Genomic DNA, 23110 nt, shown 5'->3' with positions numbered 1-23110 from the left:
ATTTTCCTGGCCATAGAGGACTTATCACTGACATTTCCCTTCTCTCCCCACCACGAGAGGTAGTATTTACTAATTGCATTATTTTGTGCTGCTCTCCTAAGCCCTTGTGCGCATTATTTCTGTAAATCCCAGAGGTAGACAATATGGTTGTCCTCTTTTAAAAAGGAGAAACCTGAATTTCAGATAAGGAAAGTATTTTGTGCGAAGCCACAGGAGATGCAAACCCAGGTCTGTGTGATAAAGGCTCTGCCTCTTCATCTCAACGGCCATGAGTCTCTCTCAGAGCCAGGCTCCTGGCGGTCTTCAAACCAACAGTCCTCCAATGAGGTTAACAAGCTAGGGGGATGGGATAGGCTGGTGATGGGTAGTAAGGAGGGCACGTATCGCATGGCGCACTGGGTGTTATACGCAGGTAATGAATCATGGAACTTTACATCAAAAACAGGGATGTACTGTATGGTGACTAACATAATATAATAAAAAAAATTATTATTAAAAAAAACAAGCTAGAGAAACCCCACACATTTTTCTCAAAAGTGAGGCCCTTCCACACCCGCATCTTTTACAAGATGAAGATCCCCAGGGATATTCCCCCACCCCCCCACCCCGACTTCCTGAATCAGAATCACTTCAAGTAAAACCGAGGAACCAGGAACTTGAACACTTGTCATTCTTAAAAGTTTGAGATCCACTGCCCTGTGCCTTTGACACCCAGTGTCCTTTAACAAAACTTTCCTGGCGACAATGCCCTGATCCCTGGGGGTCTAACCTAAAAGTGTGACTACCGTAATGATGATTTGAGGGAACACTTGGTCATCTGTTCACGGCTCACCTTCTGGCTGCAACTTACTCAATTGGGTTTCAGCTGCCTCTGTCTGGGTTCTGCCTACCTTCTTCAAGCCCATCACACAAAACGGACCTGAGAGCAACTAGTTTGCTGACCTTTTTATTTCTTGCAGCAGCTACAAAAAGAGATACCTTTTTAGTTCAATAAATATTTGATTGTTTATTCTTTGTTCATGATACAAGGCTAAGGACACACACACACGCACACACACACGCACTCTCAGTGAATTTCCATGAGCAGCCCTACACTGTCTTCCTCACTAGGGTAACATGTTTGAGCTCCAGGGCTCAGCCAACTTAAACTGGCACCTCACCAGCTCTTCCTTTTCTTTTCTCTTAAGAAGAACTTCCACCTTTCTAGTCCATTCCTTTCTCTTTTCCCTTTTCCTTGCTGTAATATCACATCCCATATTTATTGGGCCTTCTGGCTACGACCAAAAATAGTCAGGTTGTCACAAACTCAGCATCTGCCTTACAGAATTCATCCCTACCACCAAATCCGCGGACCCTATTTAGAAAAAGGAGAATTCTAGGGGCGCCTGGGTGGCACAGCAGTTAAGCGTCTGCCTTCGGCTCAGGGCATGATCCCGGCGTTCTGGGATCGAGCCCCACATCAGGCTCCTCCGCTATGAGCCTGCTTCTTCCTCTCCCACTCCCCCTGCTTGTGTTCCCTCTCTCGCTGGCTGTCTCTATCTCTGTTGAATAAATAAATAAAATCTTAAAAAAAAAAAAAAGAAAAAGGAGAATTCTAGTAACAAGAACAGCAAGAACAAAAAAGACAGACCGAATATCAAAAAGTAGAAGTCCTAAATATTTTGGAAAGAAACCCGAAAAAGCCAATCAGCTTACGCATTAAACACTTGAATGAGGAATTCCCAGCAATAACTCCCTCAATATTTCATTTATCTTAATATATAACACTTCATTAAACCTTGTTCACTTCATCCCCTCCCGACCGCAACAAAATAACGCAAAATGAGAATCAACCCACACATTCCAAATTCAAACTTACCATAGAACTTTGATTGGCAAATCTCAGACGGTGATTTCCTCCTGGTCTGTGAGCCGGGCAGACGAGCCTTCCTGCTGGCTTCTCTAGGTGAGCTCACAGCCCCCTCCAATACCGCAGGACACTAACATTCTGAAAAAGAAATTTGATCTCTCCCTAATTCATACTGCCCTCCTCCTCTTTCCTGAAGGGAGATCCCATCTGTTTATTTTAGGACATGGGCAAACTGCCTAGTATCAAATACCTCACAAATAAAAAGAGGAAGAAAAACCAATAAAAAGTCAATAACGCCTATGTGATTTTCAAGCCCTGAACAAATGGAAAATCAGGGTTCTTCATTTTACAATGAATCAAGTGGAGAAAGAAAGCATTTCTTATCTGGAGTCACTCCCAAATAAATGTTTCACATGTGGCTTTTACGGGGACACTAAGCTCTCAGAGTTTCAAATCCTGCCTATATAACTATAAATATACTCTGTGTTTGTTTTCAGATTAATGAGCCCAATTTAATTGAGAGAAATTTCCTTTCCTAATTGTTTAAACAAAATGCAAGACTTTTGGTTAACTTCATGCCGTCAACTAAAGCCAGACTTACCTGAGATTTTTCTTTGAAGCAAAAGAGTCATCGTTTACGTGGTCTTTTTAACAGAAAACCGGGTTAGTTTTTCTCGACAAACATTCATTTCCAGTCCCTAGGAATGATATAGAGAAAGAACATATTTGCTACATGCACAGCAACAAGCATATAAATGTGTATCATGGAAAAAAATAAATCTATATCATGGAAAGTTTTCCACACACAGAGGAAACCTCATGAAGTGGGTTGGAAAACAAGTCACTTCAAAGTTGTGGAAAACAGGAGCTGTTCCTGCCTTTAAGGCAAACCCTGCCTCTGATAGCCCATTTGGTTATTCTGCCTGTAACCAGCTCTCCCTGCATTACTTTGAGATAGTTGTTGTGTGTGATCAGTGGAAAGTTAATATATTGTAACCCGAAAAACACACAAGCCTCTTTTTCTCGAATTTGTTCATAAGGGACAGACATTCTTAACAAAACAAAGCAAAACAAAAACAAAAACTCTTGTTTCCCAAATCACACTTGAACTGCTTAATTACTGAGTTCCTAAAAATAAAGGCAATTTTTGTAGTCATAAATACATTGGGAAACATTGAAGCCTCTATCTGTTGTGAAATAGAATACTATTATTTGCCGTTATTGAATATTTAAAAATTATGGAGAAAGTAGTCCTAATAATTGAAAGTTTTACCCATATAAAAGCAATCGGGCTTGTCTTCGGAGGTCCTTGTAACGAAACTGTATTTTCGGCCAGGTTACTAGTCGAGGCTTTGTATTATGTGTTTAAAACTATATACACTAAAGAAATCACGTGTGCTGGCACGTACTCCCAGTGGCCTGTATGACGCCCTCTAGTTCTCCTTCAGAATCTAGTCCTCACGGACCGGCCTGTCTAACCTGCCAGCTTCTTCCACGGCTGGCCAAGAACCTGCATCCCTCTCTACCCCAGCTGCTCTAAGAGTCCTTAGGATCCACCCGAATTCCATTTTCCCGGAGTCTCTTAAGAGGCCTGGGAGAAATCTTTCCAGGGTTTGCTCTGTCCCTACCTCTCCTGGAGGGCTGGAGGGGGCTGGAGGAAGGCAGGAAGAGCAGTGCAGCTGTCCTCTGCGAGATCCTGGCCTGGCATGGAGCTGGGGGAGGGCACAGTGCGAGCAGCTGGAGGAAGAGAAGGAGGAGTAATTCATGTGCCACTGCAAACATGATACAGTGCCAACAAAAACATCATTCTTTTTCCCAAGAAGTTCAAAGCGCTTTGCAAACATTAACTCATGAGCCCAAGTAGTCGTGGAGGGAGTATTACTTTATTGTGCCCTTAGGATAACCACGGCAAGCAAAGTCACCCGAAAAGAGAGTCTGTGCATTGTTTCGTCATTCCTCAGATGTTTATTGAGCACCTGCTATGTGCCGGGTACCACTGGTAGAAGAACAAACAGGACAGACACGGTCTGTGCTCCTACAGCCGCAGTGGGGGCACTAAGCACCAGGTTACACGACTTACACTTAGTTACACGTTACTTTTGTCCAAATTGTTTAATGGAATGTGCTCCATTCTTCAGAATGTCTGTAATGTGCTAAGTGCTGAGCAAATACACAAAAGAAAAATTTTTTTAAGTCACCTGTAAATCTCATTATGAGGATAGGAATGGGAATATCAATTCAAAGTGCTTTCCTCTTAAGATGCCCTAAACAAAGCTTTATTGTGAGCAATCCTGCCTCTTGCGATGTTTATGGGATGACTATAGTAGAGACAAGGAGAATTAGGATCAGTAAAATCACGCCAAGCTGTTTAGATAAATAATCCGGCTTTTTAAAAATTATTAGTGAGATGAGCAAGCATGTTTGGTGAAGCAGAGAGCCTTTATCCACACGTCTTTTCCTGACCTCCTTTTATTTGATGTGAAAAAAATGGCAGGTTGGCTATAGGAAATGACTGATGCCATTTGTAAAGCCTTCCCTTCAGGCACTGGATTCCAGATATTTTAGAGTATATGGTTATCTAAGATTAACTAGACATAACTACTTTTAAAAAATGCATGACTCTCTGATGCATCAAAAAGGACTTAAGCTGTTGTGTTTTAAAGATACTAAGTAAGGATTCTAGTCTGCTCCGGGAGTCACTAATTCAACCCAGTTTGTATGGAACATAGAGGTTAGTGCAGTTCTCGCAGCAACTTACACATATTTTTAAAGACTAGGGAATTATAATACCACCTTAAGCCCAACTTTCCTCCCTAGTAAACACTTCCCTGACTAATGGAATATTATAGGGGTATAATATTGATTCGCCATTCAAATGTATTGTTTAACACACATACCCAGTGGGATTCAAGCTCCATATCTTACCTCTTAAGTAGGGGTTTCATCTGGCCCCAAACTACCTTTCCAGCCTCAAGCTCACCCTCCCTGTTATTCTACAGACAGTAGATTTCCATAGAACTATATCATACTTACCTGGTACACTGCCTTGAAGACTGCTCCCTTGCCTACTACTCCAACCGCACAAACCCCCCCCCCCCCACGCACACTTTGCTCACCTGGAAAATATTTCATTCTTTAAGATTAGATGACTTCTGGTTATTTCTTCCTCAATTCCCACATCACCCCCTTACCACATATTTATTGATATAGGTATCTAAAGCCTGAATATCTCATGTGTCAAGATCGTATCTTATTCCTTTGTATCCTCAGCAACTAGTATTAAATTCTTCTTGAAGTTACAAGTTCTGTGTAACATCAATATAGCACTTATTGAGGCTGGCAAGGAGAGCAATTACCCCTGGGTTTACTCCCAGCTGCAAGCACAAATGGGAGATCTAAAACCCTTTATTAAGCAGAGCTGCTAATGAAGAGAATAAAATCAAACAAATTTTCAGTTAAAATCTTTTTTTTTTTTATTAAAGAGCTACCACATTAATATGAACACCATTGTCATTCAAGTTTTCACCCTTTGGATGACCAACGACCTAAGAGCTGGGACCATATTCTACTCCCACGGTAATATTAGCACCGAAGAGAAAAGGGTAGGTATGCTTATGGAATTGCTGTAGGGGACAAGAAATGGCTCAGCCTCGCCAGCAGTGACAATGCTAATAGAAAGAACTTATTTCTGGCTTCAAATCAAACAGGAAGAGACTAGGACAGAGTGGAATAGAGAAGGACCCAGAACAAAAGAGGAAAGGAGGGAAGGGAGGGATTGGATTCCTGTACAAGATTCTCCTTAGAATTCATTTTGGCCATTTTTCTGTTTATGAAAGTGAGAAGTATAGGCATTCTTATGGGTTGTACAGAACATGATGATAGGCGCTCGAAGGTAAATACTACTTAGTAAAAAGTTGCTCTGTCTCCAGGCCCACTTACAAAAATTATGTTAAGGGCATCCTGCTTTCTTTCAATATGTTTAAGAAGGCTCCTTTCATTCTCTAGATTTGAAATATTGGTATCTGTTTTCTAGTTTTACCCAAAATCAATTTCAGGAAGTCAATAAAAGCCAATAATCAAACAATGTTTCCCGATACTTTCATGTGAACCTCTTTGGTGTGTATCTGCCTGTGTGTGCGCGCACGCGTGCTTCCTCTTGTGTGAACCTGAGCACAGTCCACGCGTATAAAATGCCACAGCGTTAGTGAGCACAGGAAAGTCCTTTCGTATATGTGATTAGCGCGCTTGATACTCACGACAACCTTTCAAAGTGGGTTTGACACCTGACAGCTGAAGAGACTCAGTCTCAGCAAGAGTATCTTGCAGAATGAAGCCCAAGCAGTCTGACCGGACTCCTGAAGTTCTTTCTATCCCATCGGACCATATGAATACATTAAAAATTATTAGAGATGTGGTTCTGACTCTTCACATTTCTTTAAAAATGTCCACACTGCCTGTCTTACACCCTGCTTACTGAGCAGGAAGGAGACATATGAAAATGATTTTTTCCTGGATACCTGGAAATCCCCTAAGAAACCATGTCATTTGAAGAATGTGCTCCCTGATTAATTAGACCTCATTGGCATGCAAGCAAATATTTGTTTTCAGAGAAAATCAAAAACTTTTCATCTAATTAATTCCGTAGCAGGCAATGCGAATTCATTCTTCCTGCCAAATCCAGCAGAGGGCAGGATGCTCCCACCAACAGCCAGCTAGCAGGCGCCGCCGGCCAGCCCGCCCAAGGACCTCGGGGGGAGCGCTCCCGCATTGGAGCTGTCAGCATTTTCTCAGCTGGAGCTGAAAAAGAGTTCAGGCTGGAGCCGAGAATAGGGCCTGGCGGGGTGGGGACTGGGGAATGCTGGGGAAAGTTTTGCTGTGGAGGCTGCCCACGTTTTGTTGGGATTTGATCTTTAAGGTGCCTGGAAACAGCCAGTTCCAATTATCTTCCGGGAATAACCTGTGGGGAGGCCACCGGAGGGAATGAATGTGAGCCAGAGCGTGATCATTTCAGTTTCTAGATTTCGGCCGTCTTGGGTTGCAGTGGGCTATTACACTAATGGACTTTGTCGGCCCCTCCCCCACCTCAGTCCATCCTGCTCCTATGGTATCTTCCTGTGTCCTCCAAACCTCCTCATGGTTCCCCGTTGCATGGCCTCCTCTGGCTGGCGTTCCTGCACAGCCCTCACTGATAAGAGATAATGACCTCTGCCCACTAATTCAAATCCTCTCTTTGTCCCCAGGCCCGATTCTGGGGCCATCTCAGGAAAATTTCTGGAAATCCTGGTCCTATGATCATCATCAAGAAACGTTCACTAAATGAACCAGGAGGTGAAGTCTTTGTACCAGGTCTTGGGTCTAACAAGATACACCCCGTTCTTTCTAGTCCAGGCTGTAGCATGGTAAATACAACATGGAAGGGAGCAGGGTGAGCGCCATAGTTCACAGGAGACACCAACCAGTGCTTCTAAAGATGGCAGAAAAATCGTAGCAATCTTCTATCCCAGAGTTTTCAAACTATGGACAAAAAGTTTGTCACCCGTACCTCAAAGGCTCCCAGAGAGGAGTGGCAGCTGGGAATGGGGTGGTCAGTTAGGAAGGCTCTGCATTATTCCCCAGCCCACTCCCCTCCCCTCCTCTCCTCCAACCAATGGAACTGAGTGCAGTTCCATTTTTACCCGTATGATTTATGTACACCTCTGGGTATTATACAATGATTTTTTTTTTTAAAGAAAAGGAGCCTGTAAACATAAACAATCTACTCATCAATAATTACAAAACAACAAATTTTTAAAACAGTTTGAAAATCACTGCTCAACCCTACAAAGGCCTTTCTTTACTGTTGAAGTAGCTGACCCTGGAAAGGAGGAAAAACCTGAGGCGGATTGTAGGCTGGAGTACGAAAGAATGGGCACCTGAATACTTACATCTAGTCTCCAAAGCCCGAGATGCTTCCGTCAGTCACCTGTGAACAGAGCGTTCCAACCAGTGGAGGTTCTTGGAGCAAAGGTGAGAGACGAATGTGCTTGCAGGGGCCTGAGCAGCAAAGAGAGATTAAGGGTATGTTTTTCTGCACATACTGAATAATGGATTCAGGCCTGGGATAGAGTGGTGAATGAGACAGATGGGCACCTATCTGTATTCATGGAGCTTATATTCTTGTAGGGGAAACAGGCATGGGATTATAATTTGATAAATGCTCCACTGGAAAAGTACTATGCTACGAGACCATTCTTAAACTCTATGACTCATACCACTTCCTGGATTATGCCTTTGGCCCTATCTCTTCAATTACTCGAGCAGTCACCTATTCTAATAGCACCGAGTCCTGCCTGGCTCTCCAGAGAGCCTCCCCCAACCCCCAAACAAGATGTAATCTAGGATCCCACGTTGCATTTGGCCTTTACGTCTACTCAGTCTCCTCCAGTCTGGGACTGGCCCTCCGTCTCTTTTCCTTTGCCTTTCATGACCTTGACACTTTTGAAGAGTACTGGTCAGTTGTTTTGTAAAATGTTCTTCAATTTGGGTTTGTCTGATGTCTCTTCATGGTTAAATTACGTCTTTTTGACAAGAAACCACAGAAATGGTGTCATGCCCTCCTCAGGCCATCCTATTAGGAAGTCCAGGATGTCAATGTGTCACACTATTGGTGACGTTAATTTTGATTACTTGGTGAAGTTAGTGTCTGCTAAGGTTCTCCACTACTTTTTTCTTTGTAATTAGCATCTTGTGGTGAGATATTCTGAGATTATGCAAATATCTTGTTTCTAATTATATGTTTGCCCACTAATTTTAGCATCCATTGAGGCTTCCCTAAAACAATTATTACAGTGGCATTTGCCAAATGGCAATTTTATATTTCTACTCTTCCTTTTACTTATTGGAATTCCACTGTAAGGAAAAACAGCCCTGGGGCGCCTGAGTGGAGCAGTCGTTAAGCGTCTGCCTTCGGCTCAGGGCGTGATCCCAGCGTTCCGGGATCAAGCCCCATATCAGGCTCCTCTGCTATGAGCCTGCTTCTTCCTCTCCCACTCCCCCTGCTTGTGTTCCCTCTCTCGCTGGCTGTCTCTATCAAATAAATAAATAAAATCTTAAAAAAAAAAAAAGAAAAAGAAAAACAGCCCTTTCTTTTGTATGTAATTATTTGTTCAATTATCCATTTTATCAGTACAGACTTGGATATTTATTTTATCTGATGAATGATAATCCAATATTCCCAGCTTTGGCAACTGGGAACTACTTCAGGTTGATATCTAACCTTTTCAATAGGCTTCCATCATTTTTTGAACATTTACTTTCTGGCACTGCAAGATGATCCAGGCTTACCTTACTCAGCCAGGATGTGGCTATTTTGTTGAAAATTAATACTTAGAAACCAAGTTTTGGACATTAGGTGTACTCATTGCTGTTGGGGTGTCATTATTTCTAGGTCCTCTAAGTGAACAGAGCAAGGAGATATATACGGGTAGACACAAACACAGGCATATCTGTATCTTTCTATCTCCCTCTCTATAGACGTGATGAACACCACTAGTTAAAACTCATCCCTATGATCCTAATCCTCGGGGTTCATTCTAGCCTCCCCTCTTTCCTCATTTGTAACTCCTTTCTCTGACAGTAATAAATTGGCTCTCGCTGTCTACAATTTACTTACTTATTTATTCAATTTTAGAATATATGTAGTTTCAGAATTACGAATACAAACCTCTGCGAAAAACAAATTTCTGAAAAGCGTGCCGTATTTGTGTGTCTTTGGCCTCGTGGGCCAAATATTTCCAGTATTAGGCTTATTAGTTTCTTTTGATCCCATTTGTTATGGCTGTGATATTCATTTTCAGCAGTTGGAGTCATTGGTTACCATGTGTATTCTGTTAGGGTTCCCCATATATTCTAGTTAACACTAATTACCTATTTTTTAATATGTGCAACACTACTTGGTCCTAACAGTCAGAACTATGCAAGAAGGTGAGCTTAGATATGTGCCCTCATTTATGCCTTCCACCCATTCCCACTCTCACGTTCTTTCCACTCTGTTCCCACTCGCCTCTTAGATAATTCATCACTTTAGTGTCTAATTTATTCTTTCCATATTCCTTTTTGCCCAAATGAGCAGATGTATGTATATGTTCTTATATCTCCTTCATTTGGACTTACAGGGTACCCTACCCTACTATTGATATACTTTGGCACTTTGCTATCTTTCACACTAAAGTATATCTTGGATACCACTGTATGTTGGTTTGGAAAGTTCTTCTTCATTCTTTTTTATAGCTGCATATTACTCTCTATTGTGTGGATTCACCATAGTTTATTTGACTACTCTCTTATGTATGGGCATTCCATATTTTGCATTTTCAAACAGTGCTCCAATGAACAACATTGTGCATGTTATTTGTATTGCTGTCTTCAGAATAACTTTCTAAAACAGGATTGAGTCAAAAGGCAAATGCATATGGACCTTTGTTAGTTATTGCTAAATTTTCCTGGAGAGATTTTAATACCTAATAACATCCAAGTCCTGCCCCCAGAGGTTCTAATATAATTGGCTGAAGAATGGGATCAAGCATTGGTATCATTTTTTTATACTTTTTTATCACTTTATTGAGGTATAATTTACACCATAAATTCATACACCGTAAGTGTACAATTCAATAATTTTTAAAGTACATTTATAGATTTGTGCAAATATCACCAGTATTGGCATGTTTTCGAAGCTAATGAAAATCAAGTTTAAGACCACTAACTGGTACACTATTGTTGGTACCACATGGTGTCACTATTAAAGGCCCGTTCTGCTACTTGGAGGCACTGGGCTTTCCTTTACTGCAGCACCCCTACTGGCTTAGATCCAGTGGACCCTGTTTCACTTTGAGCAGAAGCATGCAGCCCAAAATCAGTCCGTATTCTTCAACGTGGAATTAGAATCACTGGGCTATAAAAATGCCATTGGAGGGAGCTTCCAGCAAAAGTTACACACTTGTCTAAACCAGTTTTTCTCCACTAGACTCTTGTGCTGTGAAACCATGTCATTAAACCAGACTTCATTTGTGACTTCTTTAAAGGTCTTCTCCTATTCATGTCTGTTGGTCCTTACCATCCCAACAACCAGCTGAGCATAACTCTAAACAAAGGAGAAGCCAGCATAAATTTTAAATATTTCCCATATGAGATAGCCATTTGGAGGTCTTCCTTAAGAAGCACTCATACAGTTCCATACTTAAAGGGTCTCACCAGCATAGACCCAGCCTGGGAAATGTTGGGAATGGTTTTCTTAGGTAGGTGATATTTGAACAGAGCTTCAGCTGATGACTCTTAATTAAGCTGGTGAAACATGGGGAGGTAAAGGAGTGCACGTCCCATGCAAAGCAAGTGGCATCTGCAAAGGGCCAGTTGGAGGACAGAACAGGAAAGCAGGTGTGACTGATGCACAGAGAGGTGATGGGGGAATATGTCGCTGGGTCAGACTAGATAGGTAGACCTGAAGCCAGATCATTCAGGCCCTTTTAGACCTGAAGGATTTTGCTCCTAATCTTAGAATCATCAGAGACCCACTGAAAAAAATTTAAGTGCTGGATTAGAAGAAGATAAGGGGGAACTTCATGATCATATTTACTGAGAAAAGTTCACTGTGACAGCAGCAAAGAAAACAAACTGACAAGAATAGGTACTGGAAGACCAATTAGAAAACAAATGTTCTGAAACAGGGAGAAATGATTTTTTTAAAAATCTGGCTGATGACTAGAGTAGCGCAATATTAAGAAAAGCAATAGATTGACAGGACTTAATGATTGGTTAACTCTGGGGCTGAGAAAGAGAAGATATCAAGGATGACTCAAGTTAACAGCCTATACCACCCACCTCTCCTTCTGATTGCAGTCATCTCTGGTTCTCCTCTCATTACTCTTCATCATTCTTTTGAAACTTTTAGCTCCTCACTCTCTGTCGCTCTCACCATCCTGTGATAATTCTTGATGATTTCAAGATATATACAAACAATTCTTCCATTATCCTGATTGTTTTGTTCCTTGATTTCCTCTTCTTCAATCATTTTGTGTTTTATGCTACCTTACCCACTGATGCCCATGGACATATACTTGACCTTTTGCTACTTTTACTTGAAATCCCTCCATAGTTTTATTTGCAAAAACCCCTTCTAGTACTCCAACTCCAAAAATCCTTTGACCCTATTGGGCCTTATATTCCACTGATACTACCAGGATTGCACTGTCCCTTCATCCCATAATGTGTTCATATCCATTATTAAACAGCTTGAATTCCAGAACCAATCACTATTTCTTATACCCTCAACTCACTTACCATCCTCCAATACCCAATCTGTAGAATCTCTTGGCCAAGCCACCATTATGACAATTAAATGATTCCCTTTGATGTTGAGTAAAAATAAGGTGAATGCAGATATCTTCTGTTTCCATCTTAAGAGCCAATCTACTTCCTTCTGCTCTCTACTCTATAGCTGACCTATAGGGACTACATACTACAGAGCAACCATGCCCTCTTGTGTTTCAAAATGGTTCGAGCAATGGAAAAGCCTGGCAGTAAATGGAATGGATAGGGTATAATTGAGTTCTGTTGGTTCCATCCCTGGAAATTCACCAAAGGTTGTCTGTGTCCCTAAATGAAGTCAGTTCACTGGCTTGCTGTAGGGAACTCACTCTCCTGCATTTTGGAAATCTCTGCTCCCACCCAGGCCTTCCCATCCAGAGATGTTAGTAGCTCTACCTCCAGTAAACCTGGGTTCCTGCATATCTCTATAATTCAAGTGCATCCTGCCTACATCTTTTGTATTATATTTATTATTAGGGTATAATTGACACAATGAAATCCACATGAGTCAATCAACTTTGACAAACATACACACCTGGAAATCCCACGTTCCAATCAGGATATAGAACATTTCTATCTCATCAGAAAGTTTTCTCATGACCCTTCCCAGTCAGTGTACTGTTTGCCAAGGCAAGAACTATTCTGATTTCTATCACTATAGGTTATGTTTGCATATTCTGAACTTGTATAAATTGAATCATACAGTTTTTATTCTTTTGTGTCTTGCATTTTGCTCTCAATATCATGTCGATGAGATTGATCATATAGTTGAATCATGTCTCTTTTCACTGTCTTATTCCATTGTACGAATAGACTACGATTAATCTCTTCTCCTAATCATGGACATTCAAGTGGTTTCTGGTTATTGGCTTTTATACCTAAAGATGTTATCGGTATACTTGTACAATCTTCTTGTGAGCATATGTTTTCATTTTTCAATTAAAGAGGGGTAAAACTGATAATTCACAGGAAAAATTTTTTGTTTATCTTTTTAAGAAATTGCCAAGCAGTTTTTCAAAGTGACTGAATGATTTTCTATTCCATAAGCAATGCATGATAGCTCCAACACTTCATAGTTTTGCAACATTTGGGGCTGTTATATTATCTTCATGTTTTTAGACATTTTGCTGAGTGTGTAGTAGTGTCGCTGTGGTTTTAGCTTGCATTTCTAATACTGAGTACCTCTTCAGGCACTTATTAACCATTCGTCAGTATACTTCTGTGAGGTGTGCTAGTCTTTGGCCCAGTGGGGAGAAGAGCATTTATCTTCTTATAGTTGAATCATAACAGTTCTTTTTATGGTCTCGATACAAGGTCTTTGCATGTGTATATTTTGCCAATATTTTCTTCTACTTAATGTCTTGCCTTTTTGTTTTCTGTTGATTAGAGGATAGTATTGTATCAATGGTAATATCCTATTTTGATCACGGTACCATAGTTATCTAGGAGAATGCCCTTGTGTTTAGGAGATACATAACTGAGTAGGTAGACGTAAAAAGCATCATATCTGCCATATATATGAAAGAGAGACAGAGAATGATATAACAAATGTGATAAAATGTTAACATGAGGAATCTGAATGAAGGGTAATTAGGAATTCTTATAGTAGTAATTTTTCTGTAAGTCTGAAGGTTTTTCAACATAAAGTTTTTAAAAAATAATTTAAGTTATCGAAAGACTCATGGGAAGAAAGCCTCTTAATAGGAAGGATAGTGTTATGGACTGAATGTTTGTGATGATATTAGAAGGCAGGGCCTTTGGGAGGTAATTCAGTTTAGATTAAGTCACGAGGGTGGAGGCCCCGTGCTGGGATTAATGCCCTACTAAGAAGAGAAAGGGAAACCAGAACTTCCAGCAAGAAGGCTGCTATCTGCAAACCAGGAAAAGGGTTCTCATCAGACACTGAATCTACTAGCACCTTAATGTTGGACTTCCCAGCATCCAGAATTGAAAAAAAGTTTTGTTTTTAAGCTACTCACTTTATGGTATTTTGGCATAGCAGTCCAAACTAAGAAAGGTTCATTAAACTTATGTGCTAGTGAGAACTCAAGTCAGTTAAAAACTGACATACATTGGAAAGGTGTGTAGAAGACAAGTGGTAGAAGCCTTAAATGTCAGAATGAAGGTAATTGTATTCCTGAGAGCAACTGGGATAAATTAACAGTTGTTGAACATAGGAACAACATGTGTGATGTACCCTTTCAGGAATATTAATCTGGCAAAAGCATTCTTGGAGACACCACTTGATGGATAATTGCCAACCCAGCAAGTGAAAATGTGGATTAGGTAGTAATGAGAATAGAAAGGAAGGGACAGGTATGAAAAGAATTATGGTGCACTAACTTTGATGGGCCTTAGAAATCCATAATTTTCAAATCTCTCCAGAAAATTTTGAAACAGAGCCATCCATGGGAACTTTGAGACTAGAATACATATCAGCACCCTAAAGTGACATTAATTGAGAGATGAGCCGTGGATGAGGAAATTAGTGGTCATAGGGAGCCAGATTAAGGCTAAAGAAAATATAAAGTTACTATAATAAAATTGTGGGTTTAATTATTTTAAGACAGAGCACTTAAAATAAAAATTCAAAGTAATAAATCCAAAGGAAATGCAATGAAATTAACAACTTTCTATTGACTGGAAATGGAGCCAGAAATTTGGATGGGACTGTTCAATATTGTTTAGGCCAAAATATTGCCATATCTTGATTAAATCATAATGCCTTTTAAGTTTTTTTGGTTTGGTCTTTTTTTTTTTTTAATATTTTGAGGACACTATCAGTGAATAAAACTGTGTGTGATACAAGCTCTATCTACTCCTATTCCCTCTCTTCATCTCCCTCATTATCCTGAGCTGTAAAAACCTCTCTTGCATATTTCCTAAGGAGTGAATCAAATGCCTGTTCAAAAACCTTCCAGTTATACACTTCAGTCTCTGTAATTTCTACCTCATGAGCCTCTACAGCTCAGCATAGAGAAATGCTTTTGTCAAACAGAATGGAGTAAAGTCACCCTGCCATAGTCAAAGGAAAAACACAATTACCCTTTTCTTTCTCTCTTTTTTTCCTCTCTTTCTCTCTCTTTCTTTCTTTCTTTCGTTCGTTCGTTCGTTCTTTCTTCTTTCTTTTTCTTTGAGTGTCTCATAGGACTCAAATAATTACTAATAGTGAATATACTTCTAAGAAAATACAGTTTGGCTAATCCAGAAAGTAAATACACAAGCAGACAATGGCATTCAATGAGAGCTACATAATAAAGCACTTGCTATGTCAAGGCGATCAATAAATAGTAGCCTCCTCCCCTACTGAACTCCATCCACTATTTGTGGAGGATAAGTAGAAAAAAAATTGTCGCAATTTAAAAATAAAGTTCATTTGTGCTTTGCTGCCAGTCTCAGTTCTCTCCCCATGCAACAATTCATTTCTTTTGGGCCCTGTTGGGATATGGAGTGTTTTCCAAAAGGGGTGCAGAGAGGCTACAAAGTAGTTTTCAGGAGTATTTTTTGCTTATTGTGGGTGGAAAGAGAGAGTAGGCAAAGAACTCTGGGAACAAAATCGTCTCTCCCACTACTTCTAACAATTAAAGATTCATAGTAGTTAATGAGCTGTTCTTTTAAAGTGCAAAGTTCTCATGGGGTTAAGCCTCATTTCACCTGAATGTCATTAAACAAACAATCGATTTTAGCTAAAATTCAAGGCAGAAATTTTGTGATAAGGGAAGGAGATGTGAAGAACCTTTTAGGGGAGTAAGGGAAGTGGCAGACTCCTGATAACTAGAGGCTCTGAGGGCAGTGAGCATCTGAAACTAGGGGAAGAGATGGCAGGTGGCAGCAGGATTCCAAAAGGAAAAGAAGTAATAGCCAAGTTCAATGTTGACATTGTGATCTGAAGTCAGAGAGCAATGGATGTGTGCCACCCATATTTCAACAGGACTCCCAGAGGACTGCACTCAGATATCGAGACTCGCATAATAATTTCTCGTATTGCCGTACAAAGATTGTAATCCCTACAACAATTTTGCAAGGGAGATATTATATTATCATTTCTCAACTCAGGAAACTTGCACACAGAGAAATTATATAGCTTTCTCGAGGTCACACCAAAACTCATAAATATAAGGGCAGAATTTGACCATAAATTTTCTTGACTGCAAAGTGTGCCTTGTTTTCAAGGAAGGCCTGTACACTTGGCAGCTTACAAATCTCATCTCCCTTCTACTGGGCTCAATCTTCTCAGGCTAGAACTTAATGGATTTTTTAGTTCGGCTCAAAGTCTGTCTGGTCAACCTCTGCCTTCTCACAGGAGTAGGTCAAAGAGTGGAAAAAGTTAAACTGTGGATTCAGGCACCCTGGAATCCACAGCTCAGCTCTGCCACTTACACACTATGTGACTGTTAGCATATTTTTTCATCTGGGAAGTAGTTGATCTTACCCAGCTTAAAGTACTCTAGGTGTTCGAGTTATCTATTGCTGTATAACAATCACCTCATAATCTAGTGGCTTAAAATTTTAAAATTTATTTGGCCCATAATTCTGTAAGATAATCAAAGTCTGGTAGGGATAACTCGTCTCTGCTTCACTCAGTGTCAGCTAGGGCAGCTTGAAGGCTGGGAGCAGAATCATGTAAAGGCTGAGTTACTCACAAGTCTGGCAGTTGATTCAGGGTGCTGTCTGATACCTTAGCTGGTGCTATCAGCCAGAACCTCTACACACAGCCTCTCCCTATTACTTGGCCTTCCTCATAGCACGGGATTCCAAAGGTCAGCATTTCAAGAGAAAGAAACGTTGAAGCTCTATTTCTTTTCATGCTCTGGCCTCAGAAGCCACACAGCATCACTTTTGCAGCACTTTATTGTCTGATGTAGTCACTCAGGTCTACTCAAATTTCAGGAGATGGGTATGCATTCCTTAATGAGCAAATGGCAACATCTGAGAAGAGCATTTAGGACCAGAAATATTGTGGAGGCTGTTTTTTGGAAACTAAAATCTGCCACAGTCCACTGTTGACCTCATGGATTCACATCTCATCCATATGCAAAATAAACTCAGTTTCTTTGCCATGAGCCCTCTCTCAGGTTGGTCAGGCTTGGGTTTGAGATCCAGGATCTTGTCATCTAAATCAGATGAAGTTCTTTGGGTGTGATTCCTTGGGTTTAGCCTTGAGAGCCATTCCTCTTAATCTATAGGTGTGTGAGCTGAAGAGATGATTCCTCTATTCAACATACACACGTGACATACAATAAATATGTGATAGATGGAAGAAAACCATTAAACGTACACACATTCAAAATGGGGAAAATGAATGGAACATGGCTGTCACTGGTTCATTCCAAAATACAACCAGAAACAGTTAACAGTTCCTTGACCAGGGCTCAGTCTTACCACCTAAGAGGTCTCCAGGGCTCTTTGTTCTGTCTTCGGGCTCTTTCAACCCACTACCTTATCTTTTCTATTCCATAAAATGTAGATCATCTTTGCAGTTGAGTGATTTTCTTAAACTGCTTCCTGCCCACAGATTTTTGGGGATACAAACGCCTCTTAATTTTGTACTGTCTCTATCCTTTTTAGTACAAGAAGACAAAATTCCTTTAAACAATTTGTGGGTTTCTTATGAATCATTTTATAACCCACCCCTTTATACAGAAGTAATATGTCCAGATCTCATTGAGATAAGCCTTTTTTTCTAACTTGGGCTCCCTTTAAAGACATCAACCTTAAGATTCTTAGAAGCCCTATTGTTTCATGGAAAGAATCGATAAGGCACCCCTTAAGATCCTTAGAGGTACTTTTGTCTATTTGAAGTGGTCTATAAGGCACTATCTTAAAATTTTATGAAGCTTTAACAAATGGTTTTATATTTAGACCATGTTTTCCTGACAGCACCCTGGATTTGATCTCTGCTCAGAAGCCACATCTTAATTTTAGTATCATTTGCCATCTGGAGAGGCTGGGAATGAGAAACAGTTTTCTTTTCCAACCCAGCAAGTCCTGGAGACTTTATATATAACAGTTCTTTCTTTAGCTCATCTCTCTCCCTTACATTTACTACAGGCAGTTAGAAACAGACAGGTGGCAAAGCATTCTTAACCCTCTTTCTGCAAATCTTCTTAGCTAGAAAATAGGTATGTTTCTTATTTTCCACCTTACTGCAGGAGACATTGTTGCTAAACTTTCTATCACTGTATAACAAGAGTCCCCTTTTCTCCAGCTTCCAATTCCATTTTCCTCTCTTTCTTTTCAGTCCTTAACAACAGCCTTTCCAGGTTCATGAGGCTTCCTCTAATGGTCTCCTTGACCCCTTTAGGATTTTACTAACACTTTTAAAGATGTTTCCCATTTCTGCCTGCCTCCTGGTCCTAAAGCTGCTACCACTTATATTAAGTTTAATTTTGGCTGCACTTTACTGCCCGAAATTGAAATGTGTTCCAGCTATCTACTGCTGCCTATAAAAGCACCATAAAACTTAATAGCCTAAAAGACTGATGTTTATTTTGCTCAAAAACCTGCAATTTGAAGAAGACTCTGTGGGTTGTTCATCTCTGCTCAACTCAGCCTTAGTAGCGGCATCCAAAGACTGAGGACTGAATTAACACTTTTCCTCTGCTCCATGATGGGTTTGGTACCTTGGCTAGTAGACCTAAAGCCTACAGATGACTCTCAGACTGGATCCTAGAATCATCTGAAGGCTTCTTAATTCACGTGTCTGGTGGTTGATACTGGCTGTTAGCTGCTTTACTGGGGCTGTTGGCCAGAACACCTACGCATGATCTTTCCATGTGTCCTAAGCTTCCACCATGTGGCTGAACTCCAAGAGTGAATATTTTGAGAGAAATAGTGAGCCAGGAAGAATATGTGTTGCCTTTCATGACTTAGCCTCAAATGTCATGTATGTCACTTCTGCTGCTGTCTTTTCACTGAGATAGTTACATAGGCCCCAAGTTCAAGTGGCAGAGAAATAGATTCCATAGATGGGGCAATGACAAGTTTCTGGAAGGGCATGAGAAACCAAAAAATATCCCACTAGTTTTGGAAAATACAGTCTGCCTCAAAAGAGTTAAGCAAAATAATTTACATAAAAAATAGATGTTCAACACATGTCAGTTCCCTGTCTCAGGCAAAATATACATTTCTATCTTCACTCAAAACATGGCCTTAACATGGGATATATCCGTGATTTTTAAAGATAACTTGGATTGAATGTAAAATCTGGTTAGTGTGTATCAGTGTACATATATCTTTTAATATGAAGAGAGCCCATTAGGGTCTTCAAATATCAATGACCAGGAAAAAAACATGAATAAAACTATTGCTATGGTCTGTATCATAGGGTACGTTATTTAAAAAAAAAAAATTTTTTTTTTTTTTTTTTTTTTTTTTTTTGGAAAAAGAACCTATCTCCTGCAGTGTTGAAGACCAATTTTACAGAGGTTTCCTATGGAGAAATTTGCAGAAGGAGAAAGGAACATTGATAAAACAAAAGTTAAATTTTATATCATTTTATAATCCAGTCAATTTGCACTGTATATTCTTAAGCAAACACATGTTGTCTGTTTGTTCCATCTTGCCCCTAAATAAGCTCTCACAACTGAAAACAAAATCAATCTTCAGTAATTCAGCATTCCTATTTCATTAGAATGTCCATGAAAGAAGGTATATTATGATACTTCTGAAAGCCACTGGAGACTAGGTCAACCTGCCCCTAGAGTTGTTTTTTCTCAGATTTCAATAAACAAGCTCTTGTTTCGGAATCTAGTCTCAAAAGACTTTAAGCTAAATTTATGTGGATCATGATTCAGGGTGACCAAGCCATGTGAAGGAAGAACGAATGAATCAAAACCCTTTTCTTTTCTATACCAATTCTCACCACTGTAATTCCCAATATCCCAATATCTTTTTGAGTAACAAAAGGTAGGAAGTGAAAGAATACACACAATCAGAAAGGAGAAGAAGAAAAAGTGGAAATAATAAAAGGGAGCATAAGTGTCACATTAAGAACCATGTCAGGCACCTGCCACTCCAACCCCCACCACTCCAGAGGAGAAAAAAATGATAACTGTCAGAAATAAGATGAAAGTGTCAAGAGTATATATAATTACCTACATTCATTTAGAATAATAATCAATGGTTTTGTTCTAGAGTTCTGTAAAAATTGCAAATTTGTAGAGAACTAACACTAAAGATCCAAGTAATATAGGTACCATACAAAATATTATGTTCAAGCTGTCTATGATGAAATTGAACATTGCAGGTACAATTCTGGACATGTTTGCACTGCATACAAGTATCCCATTCCTCCAAAGTTAATATCATTCACTATCTCCCATCATCTGTTTACACCAACCCCTCAGTATGAACAAATGATCATGAAGCCCTTGTGATCTTTCTCTCATTCCTTGTCCCCCAGTCACTCCTCATATTACAAACACATTTTAACGAATTGAACATGTCCAAAATTTTACACTAGGTACTTATTCCCTTGCACTTGACCTGATTCAGTTTTAATAAACTGAGTCCATAGAATAGATAAAAATTGGAAAAACAAATATAATACATTAAAAATTTTAAAAATAAAGAGATGTCTGCTTCCATCCATAACAGACTATCTGGTACTGTAATTGTCCTCTTGCCATAAACATTTAAAAATCTGAAATAGTGGGAGAAGTTAAGATGGCAAAGTAATAGGGGGACCCTGGGCTGGCCTCATCCCTCAAACACAGCTAGATCAACATCAAATCATTTTGAACATCTAGGAAGTTGATCAGAGGATTAAGGAAACAACTTGCCCAGTTGGAGGGAGAGAATGTGGCAGATACGAGGTTCAGAGCTGTGACTTGGGGGAGAGAAAAGCCACAGAGCTGTAAAGGGGAGAGAGCCCTTTTCACAGAAAGAAGCCAGAGAGAAAGGGAGAGCGCAGGAAAGAGAATGGAGCATAGGTTTTACACAATATGCTGTGGTGAGGGGATCCCCTGGGTCTCACAGGAAGAGATCTCTCCCCCTCCTGGAGTACATTTGGAAGAGGGCATTTTGCCTCTCCAAGGACAAAGGGCCCACTGCGAACCATTGAGCAGCTGTTCAGCAGCAGGGGACCAGAGGTGCCCACAGAGGGCAGGTAACCTGGTTGCAGCCTTGCGCTGTGAGTCACAATAGATTCCAGCCACCATGCACACACCATGCGACTGCTTTTCTGGGACAGGACAGTGCCACACCACAAGGCTCTCTTCTGTGGGGGGAGAGTGGGTCCATGCCTTACCAGGCCCTTGAAGATTTGGAGTTTTGAATCCTAGCCACTTGGGAGATAAAACACAGAACGATGGCGATGGCATGCTGATGCCCTAGGCACAGACAGGTTGAGGGCAAGGATCTGACAAAAGCCTGGGACACAGGAGGGGAGATTGTTCACTTTTCTGTGAGGGCCTCCTGAGCAGCAGCAGCTGTGAGTTCTCCTCCCTGGGGATGAGAGGGCAGAGTGAGGCCATCTTCCACCACCACCCACCAGGAACACGGTCAGAATTCAGAGAGAAACACAGCACCTCCAGCAGAGGCTGGAGTCGCTTATACCTAACCATGCCCTTCTGCTCTGCAGGAGAATCCTTACCAAGCCAGCCCAGCCGGCCTTTCCCTCAGAAGACCAACACAGGCCCCCCCACCCCAAAACACGTACCAGGTCTGCTGATGATGCCATGAGCCAAAGCATCAGCTTCAGTTCTGCTGGAAATAGGACCAAACTGGCTGGCTGGCTGGCTTGCTTTCTAATTTTTATTTTCTTTTCATTTCTTCTTTTCTTTTTCTTTTTTTCCCTTGGTATCAGATTTACAGTTTTACAGTTTTTTTGTTCATTTGTTAGTTTGTTTCTTTTTCTCCTTTTTCAAAATAATTTTTATTTTGTTATATTAGTTCTTTTTCTCCTTTTTTGGATCAGACTTCATTTCTTTCTTTCTTTTCTTTTCTTTTTTATCTCTTTCTTATTCTTTGGAATCAGGCTTAGATTTTTGTTTGTCTGTTTGTTTGCTTTTTGTTCCTTTTCCTCTTCTGTTTTCTTGGATCAGGCCATATTTTTAAAAAATCAGGCTTAACAAACAAATCGAAGCACACCTAGTTAAGGTCCACACACTCCCTGACGCAAACAAGGAGGAACTCTGCAGAGGACTGACCTGTGGGAAAGAGCAGCCAAAACACAACAGCAGAGTGCACACAGCATACAGCAGAAACCCTTCCTGAAGCACCGGGCCCTGGACAGTGTAGGACCACTTGCTAATATAGTATTACTCTCAGGAGCAGGAAACATAACATGTCTTCATGAAACACAAAAGACAAAAACCTCGACAAAAGGACAAGATGAACAAATTTTCCCCAAAAGATCAAGAAGAAATCACAGCCGGGGATTTGCTCAAAACAGATATAAGCAATATATCTGAACAAGAATTTAAAACAACAGACATAAAAATACTAGCTGGGCTTGAAAGAACTGTAGAAGACACCAGAGAAACCCTGGCTGCAGAGATAAAAGACCTAAAACCTCATCAGACAAAATTTAAAAAATGCTAAAACTGAGATGTAAAACTGACTGGATATAATCACTATGAGGATCGACGAAGCAGAGGATTGAATAGGTGATATAGAAGATAAAATTATGGAAAATAATGAAGCTGAAAAGAAGAGGGAAAGAAAACTACCAGATCAGGAATACGGACTTAGAGAACTCAGTGATTCCAAAATGTGCAAAATCTGTATCTTAGGAGTCCCAGGAGAAATAGAGTAGTAAAATGGGCAGAAGGTTTATTTGAACAAATTATAGCTGAGAAGTTACCTAATCTGGGGAAGGAAACAGGCAATTAAGTCCAAGAGGCACAGAAAACTCACCTCAAAATCAACAAAACAGGTCAACACCAAGACATAGCACAGTGAAACTTACGAAATACA

At 40.4% G+C, this 23110-nt stretch overlaps 1 long non-coding RNA gene across 1 annotated transcript; it reads right to left on the bottom strand.

Annotated features, from left to right (window-relative positions):
• Positions 1-1580: 1580 nt before the first annotated feature.
• LOC121106046 lies at positions 1581-22014 on the bottom strand. Its single transcript, XR_005838745.1, has 4 exons — positions 21852-22014; positions 3478-3586; positions 2451-2547; positions 1581-1987 (listed from the first exon to the last, which is right to left on the bottom strand). It is a non-coding gene; the product is annotated as an uncharacterized LOC121106046 (long non-coding RNA).
• Positions 22015-23110: the final 1096 nt, after the last annotated feature.

Source organism: Ursus maritimus, unplaced genomic scaffold, assembly GCF_017311325.1.
Source record: "Ursus maritimus isolate PB19 unplaced genomic scaffold, ASM1731132v1 scaffold_1, whole genome shotgun sequence".
NCBI classification, from domain to species: Eukaryota; Metazoa; Chordata; class Mammalia; order Carnivora; family Ursidae; genus Ursus; species Ursus maritimus.
The sequence above is the reverse complement of the archived record's forward strand: the minus strand, read 5'-3'. Positions and strand labels throughout refer to the sequence as shown.